Genomic DNA, 7811 nt, shown 5'->3' on the forward strand with positions numbered 1-7811 from the left:
AAATGTTGTTGAGATATTCCAAGCAGAGTACGGGATTCAGTCAGAAGTTTTATGAATTTTTCTCGCCACCAATCAGCAACTGGTATTTGATCAATCTAAGCCAATAGTGAGAATTGCTACTAGATGCAGTTTGCAGATAGGAGCATAGGAAGTTGCCTTATACTGAGCCAGACCTCAGCATCGTCTACACAAGCTTTCCCCCAGCTGGTGCCTTTAGATGCTTTGAACTACAGCTCCCCAGCAGACCCTGTCAGCATGGCCTCTATAGCCCAAAACATCTGGAGAGTGTCAGGCTGGATAAGACTGGTCTACACTGGCTGTAGTTTCTCTCCAGGGTTTCAGAGAGGAGCCTTTCCCAGTCCTACCTAGAGACATCAGGGATTGAACCTGGAACCTTTTGCCTGTGCTACTATTGCAGGCAGCTTAAAGAATGGAAACAGATACCAAATAGTCCCATTCCTGTATCTACTTGCAATGTGTATCGTTCTTTATAGGCATCCTTTGAGCAGGGTTACTTTAGTGCTTAGCCTTGTTGTTTTAACAGCAATTTTTAAAGGATGAAGCGAAGCAGAGCAAAGTATTATTAGTTAATGTACTGATCATCCTGTCACCCTTTAAACCCTTTGGGTATGTTTCAAAAGGCTGCAGATGCATTTCTCCATGAAGCTGCTTTAGAATAAAGGCAAGGGATGGTTCTGATTCCCTGGAGTTCTCTGTGCAACCTCATTCTTTGACCCTATTCTCAACCGGCTTCATTTGCCCCCATTACAGCATCACAGAGCCAGAGAGGATTGGCTACTTCACACTACGATGCCATCACATTTCTTGCGGGTAAGTTCCCTAACCAAGGGGCAGGTAAGTTGAAGGTTGTAGGTAAGTTCCCTAACCAAGGGGCAGGTGGGAATTGTGCCAAAATAGTAGCAGATTAGGCTGCAAACAGGAATGAAAAAGATGAACATTTGGAATGGAGAGGGGTGGGGAAGAACATTTCAGTTCCCCTTAAAAGCAGCTTCTCTCCCTCAGTATGCTTGTGGTGCAAATCTATCTAACAATGTATAAAGCTGCAACTGACAAACAATAATATGGTTCACCCTTGCTGTTTCAGTAGCCTCAGTGACACTGAAGTCCTTGAAGGACTGAACAGCATGCAAGTTTTAAGTGGGGTATCAATGATATCATGTATCACTTTTGAAAATTATAGATTGCCATGTCACTCAGGCCTTTTTGGCAATTTAATGTCAAGTGACTGGAAACCCAGAAGGCACATTCGTCAGATCTTATCCATTTACTCCAGGTTAATTAACAGAATTGTAAGATTGTAAGATTCTCATTGCAAATTAGAATCGCTGCACCATTGATAAGCAAAAAAAGTAGGGAAATGCTACTTTTGGTGACCAGGGTAGCTAAGTCTGAGGGACTTCTGGAGTACATGTACTCTGGAGGGCCCCCTCTTACACTGGTGAGTCCCCTCAGGCTTACATGGCAGTAGTGGCAGCAGCAACAACATTGCCCAAGGGAGGCTGGAAGCTGCCATTTACATTTCCAGCAGTGTCCCAACATAGTGTCACTCTGGGACATCATGAAGCTCACAGGCATAACATACAAAGCCTAGGACAAGATGCCATTGGAGGTGGACCCTACTGGGGCCCTGGCAGCAGCTGTAGGATGTCAGGAGCTGATGCCAGGACTGGACTAAGGCATTGAAAAGGCCTATCTCTAACTGCTGAAACTCTTATTGATGTTTAAAACAACATGGACTAGCTAATGGAACCTTACTGTGCCTGCTTCTCTGTTCACAAAATCAAGATAATCTAAGCTGCTATATACTTCAGTGGGTTTGAGATTAGCACCACTGGGACTAAACTAGATATGAAGGGTCAGGTCTGCTCCTGAACCCCATGAAGCAGCAAAGGTACACCTGCACTTCTCCCCCAAACCTACATTTAAGCCATTTTCTGCTCTGGCAGACATAATCCCAGTTGAAAGAAAATGAGACTGAAATAGTGGTTTGGGGAGGGAAAGCACTGTGGTGTCCTGCTTTCTCCCTGGCAAGGGGAGCAGGGCATTTACTCATAGAACAGAGGTAACATCCCAAAGAGCAGGAATCACAGCAAGGCAACTCCAGTAAGACTAGATGCTACCACAGCTCAGACAGGGCCAGGCAGAGCATAAAATACCTTATCAGCACCCCGGAGAGCTCACAGAAGCCTAGCACTCACTCAGAGGGAGCTGTTGCCTCAGCAGTATGCTGAAGCTTTCTAAAGGCTGGCTTGAACCCTCCGATTGGCCCCGCCCCCTCTGAGGAGCAGTCTGCTCTTTTAAAGGTCCACTGCCTTATTCTGTAAGTGCTGAACATGGAGATGGTGGATAGTCAGAGAACAGGACAGATAGGAAGGGATCAGCTTTCTCCTCCTCTTCTCCCATGTTAAATGCTAAAAATCACCCAGCTCCCCATTTCACAGGGAGTCACCAGGACCTGTCTGATACATTCAGGTGGGTATTGCAATTACACCTCCTACTACCCAGAACATGAGCCTTTCTTCTGCAAGAGCACAAAAGTCTCTCTTTCTTATTAAACGTCTCTCATTATTGCAAGATGGTTGCCTTTTTCGCAGTTGGCGCAAGCCAAAGCCTGTTTAATGTAATGGGATGTGACTTACAATGACTGCATTTTAATAGTGCTCTCAGCAGGAAGCCAGATGCTCGCATTCAGCATAATGTGATTATGGTGTGGTTCTGTTGCTACCTCTCTCACCGGACCATTTTCTAAAGGAGAAAGGAAATGGTAGCTTTAAAAGAAAATGAATTAGGACCTTGCAATGCTACAGAATAAGAATTCTCCACCATTGAGGATAACTCACCTTGGAAGACAGAAGAGGAATTTTGGAGCAGGGGAACTTCGGAGATATTATCTGATAACATGTTCAGACATCACAGGTAGCAGCTACATATTTATTATAGAGCAGAATCCACATTATATGAATTTCAATTATGATCCCTGTTTTCTTCTGAATCTGTACTGTGTTCCCTATATTTATAGCACACCCACTCACATTTAACTGCTCCCTGCTCTGTGTGCTGTGCCTTACTGATAAATGTATATTTTGATTTTATTTGAGAATCTGAGGTACTTCTAAACGCTTAGGGGCAGCAAAAGGGAAAATAACAGGTCTGTCTGGAGTAGTGGGAAGTTATTACTCCTTGTTTTGTGATAGGTTCATTTACTCGGTGACAAGGACACTTACATTTCTGAGTGTTCAAGGCAAGACATTCGGGGGGGGGGGTGACCGCCCTCCTGAAAATTATTAATTTGGTGCTTCCTTTGAGCACTCAAGAGATTTCCAGCCAGGGGGAATGCATTGCTGAAGGGGAAGTCTTCTTGCTCCATCTAGTCCAGTATAGCCACAAAAATAAATCAGTTTTTCCTACTTGAGGCAACAGACGGATATCTTTATACAATGGGACTATTTACACAATAGATGCCTAAGCTTCTGCTTTTCCTACTTAGGGGTGTGAACTTCAAAATCAAAGCCTTTCAACATTTGTGGCTAGGCTAAGACTCACTTAACAAGTTGGTGTGGAAATGGAAACTGCCTGTACTTGAAATGCACTCTGAACACACCCTGTCTAGAAAGTCAGGATTTGTTCCAGATCCTGAACCTTGGGCTCAAAGGCCCAGTTGGTTGGCCAAATAAAAATGCCTCAACCTCAGAAACCTTTACAGTTGACAGTGAGGTGTTCCACTTCAACAGCTAAGGAGCAGTATTGGCCTGAGAGTAAGGGTGTTGGCTGGGAAAGGTTGAATTTGGGTTTCTGTTTTCCTCAGACTTCTTATGCAACCTTGACCAAAGAAGCAGCCTTCTCCCTGAATCACTGCTGCACCGTCATACTTACGTGTTCTGAGGTACTTCTATCTCAGGATCTAAACATGAGGTGCTAAGCTTTCTTATGCAGAGAGAATTACATAAGAATATAAGAAGATCAGGCCAATGGGCCATCTAGTCGGGAATCCTATTCTCACAGTGGTTTCCAGCAATTCAGAAATGTTACTGTCCCTGAAGTATAGCCATTGGGGCTAGTAGCCACGGATAGAGTTATCCTCCATGAATTGGTCCAATACTTTTTTAAAGGCATCTAATTTGATGGCCATCGCTGCCTCCTGTGGGAGAGAGTTCCATAGTTTAACCTGATGCAGGGGCGGGTTTTTTAAACAAGCAAATTCCCACACACATTCTGAGGTGGTAGAAACCATCCATTCCCACACACATTCTGAGGCGTTAGAAACCACAGCCAGGATGTCTGACAACAGAGGTGTTACTTAATGGCAGCAAAGGGTAGTGGGCACCCCCCTCCTTTGAAAAAAAAGGTCTTGCTGTTATTTCCTCAGCTCATTGATGTTGACAACATTTCTTTTTCTTATGCCCTAAAACTGCAGCTGGCCCTGGCTGCTAGGGACAAACTACATGTAACATCTATCTTCAATTTCAAAACAACCGCAATGGCTTTCAGGAGGTTTTCCATCCCAACTCAAGGTAGTATCATCTGGTTGATGCTAGACCAGATAGGCCCTTGGTATGATCTAGCACACCTCTTCTTATGTGCCTATGGTTTTCTTATTTAGTTAGTTAGTTATAAAAAAAAACATTATACAGTAGTACCTTGGTTGCCAAACGCCTTGGAACTTGTACGTTTTGGCTCCCAAACGATTGAAAACAGGAAGTGAGTGTTCCGGTTTTCGAATGATTTTTGGAAGCCAAATGTTTTCGAATGATTTTTGGAAGCCAATTTGGAAGCCACGCCTTGGTTTTCGAACAGTTCCAGGAGTTGAATGGACTCCCGGAATGCATTCTGTTCAAGAACCAAGGTACAACTGTATACCACTATATCATACAAATGCTACTGCTCTTTGTTTCTTCTCTGATGGTGGTGCAAAGGATGAACATGCAAAATTGGTCCTTTTTGCCTGTGACACCAAGCTTATGAAACTTGTTCCACAGGATAGCTTACCTTGCTCCTTCTTTGGTAAGTTTTAGACATCTGATCATGGCAATTTAGTTTTAGAGAGCTTTCAGGATCGATTGAGCTACGGATTTATGTTAGCTGCTGCTGCTGCTTTTGCCAGACTCTTGGGTTTCATTGTTTATATTTGCTTTAACAATGCAAATAACTTCCTTATTATTTTTAGTTGTTGTAAATTTCTTTGTGGACCCACCTGGAGTCAAAAGGTATGGTATAAATGTAGTAAAGGATTTGTAGCAGAATATCTGGCCATCCAGTAATGGTCTCCACAAAGCAGGGATGCACAAATATGGGCAAATTTGACTTTAAAAAAAAACCCCACAACACTCTCTGCCTATTAACTCTGCCTATTAAAATGAATTTGGATAATTTAAGCTTCATGTCTCAATTTACTTGAATGGGTAGAGTTAAAAATGCTGCAGCTCCAACAATGGCTGGAGTAGGGCTTAACTCAGCCTCCTCCATGGGCCAAGAGGATCTTCAGTAGTGGATCTTAAGCTTTTCATCCTGCTGCAGCCATTTTCGGAGCTGCAAGCTTCACAACCCAAGATCATGGATGCTCCTAGCAGCCGGTGATGCAGCTAGGTAATTTAGACCCTGGACCCTTTAGATAGCCATGTGTATTGATGCAGATGAGAAGCACACACTCAAGGGGACTTTTCTCTGCTGTTCCATGCTTTACATCTGCTTCTAATTCCTGATATGTTAGAGAAAAAACAAACAAGCAAACACAGTTGCCAAGTCCCAATTAAACAAGTGTATATATTCTGAGCATTTTAAACCCACTTAAAACCATAGCACCATCATTACAGAATTAAAATGGGGTCTGCTTCTGCTGCCCTGATGCACACATTTACTAGGGAATAAGCTCCATTTTGTTGCAGAAAAGGGTAGTATTTATATAATGTAGAAGTAATAAAATGAGCACCTGAAACCCTGTAGATGCCTACCTAGTTGTCCTCCTGACTATATATCTTTTCTAAAAAAATAAAAAATGATGCTCCAGTGACAAGCATCATACCTAATGGGCTCTGACATTCCTAGGCCAGCCCAGCTGGTGATGTGAAGCCTGTTTGCCACTGCCATAGGCACTCTATGGATGTCCTTTGGGGGCTCCCTGCACTGCGAGGCTCTGGACTTTGGCCCCAAGGTCCAGTGTTAGTTGCACCACTGACAATAGCTATGGTGTTGGGCTGCAAAAAGCAGTCTGGACCACTTAGCCAGAGATGAGGTGTAAGCAGAATCAAGGCAGGGGACCTGCTCAAGGCAGCCACAATAGTCCATTTGCAATCAATCAAGCAGGGATGCTTGTATAGTTGAGCATCTCAGCTTCAAACGCTTGTCCCCATCTCTATCACAAACCTATGGCACTGGACAAATTATGCTATTTTTCTCCCTCCCTCTCTCTCTCTCTCTCTCTCTCTCTCTCTCTCTCTCTCTCTCTCTCTCATAGCAGAGAATTTAGTTAATGGTCTCTGGAACTTCTGTGGAGTCAAGAGGGAGATATTACGTAACTATTTCACACAAACAACTCTGAGCAACTGCCTGCCTCATTTCCCTGCTATCTCCACCCTGTGGATAATTAATAAGCATTTTCTAGGTCACACTCGGTGTGTGTTTGTATGCTTGCACATATGCCCAAAGCAAAGAGAAAGCAGGAACTTGTTAAGGGTATGAGGCAGCAACAATGCTTACAAAAGCCCCACACCACAAACCAGGTAGTTCTTTTCAGTGAGTCAGCTGTGAAAGAGCGAAAGAGCTGGGGATTCTGGATGGCACAGTGAGAGGATTTTTTTGTTTAGAGGATGGCTTCTCGTCAGAAGTGAACACACCGCCAAAGGACCAAAGAGCTGTGGCTCACCTGAAAATCGCCTGTGCATGGCAGCCAAAGGATTGATTCAAATGTAATGGAGGGGGAACATGGTATATCTTTTGAAATGCCTGCACCAGCACATAGGGGCCTGGTTATTTGAAAGAAGCTCCGCTTTTAAATCCCGCTGATCGTAAAAAGCTGAACACATTAAGAAGGAGCCAGCAGCTGGAAAAAGTAGATTGTGTGTTCTTGGTTCATCACCGGGCAGATCAATGGTTTCGGGTCAGGACATTTTTAACACCAGCACCTCTAGGTGTGTGTTTTTTTTATGAAGAGCAGTAACATTTTCATGTTGGGGAACCTGTGGCTCTTCAGATGTATTTGGGCTCCAGCTCCCCTCAGTCCCACCTAGCATGGCCAGTGGACATCATGGGTGAAAGGAGTTAAAATCCAACAACATCTGGAGGACCACATGTTCCCCATCCCTGATCTAGAGAAATCTCCCCAGATCCCTTTGAGTAACAGAGAGAGTCCAATTACCTCCCATCCTTTTGGTGAAGAGGCAGGAGGGTTACTATCCCTTCTACAACCCATTAACTGATCATTTGGTCTTGTTTTTTGTTTTACTAACAAATTCTAACCAATCTGGTTAGAACTGGCCTTGAAGGATGCATGTCAGCAGCTGATTGCCACCCCGCATCCTTTCAGCAGTGAAGGGGGCATTCCCTCACTGCTGAAAGAAAGTGTGTGTGTGTCTACCTCAGACAGTTTGGGGAGGCAGAAGGTTATCTTACTGCAAAGCCAGAGTCTTTCCTGTCCTATCCTGTCCTGACTGCCCCCATTCCCCATTAAGTCCTATGCAGCACATCCATTTTCCAAGTGATGCGACAGAGCTGGGAGAACAGGCAGCTTATTTTGCACACTTTGAAATGACTCATCGGCTAGAAATGAGGTTAAGTTAAAAACTCAGATGAGCAAC

The sequence above is a fragment of the Podarcis erhardii genome (genome assembly GCF_964252035.2).
Source record: "Podarcis erhardii genome assembly, chromosome: 6".
NCBI lineage: Eukaryota > Metazoa > Chordata > Lepidosauria > Squamata > Lacertidae > Podarcis > Podarcis erhardii.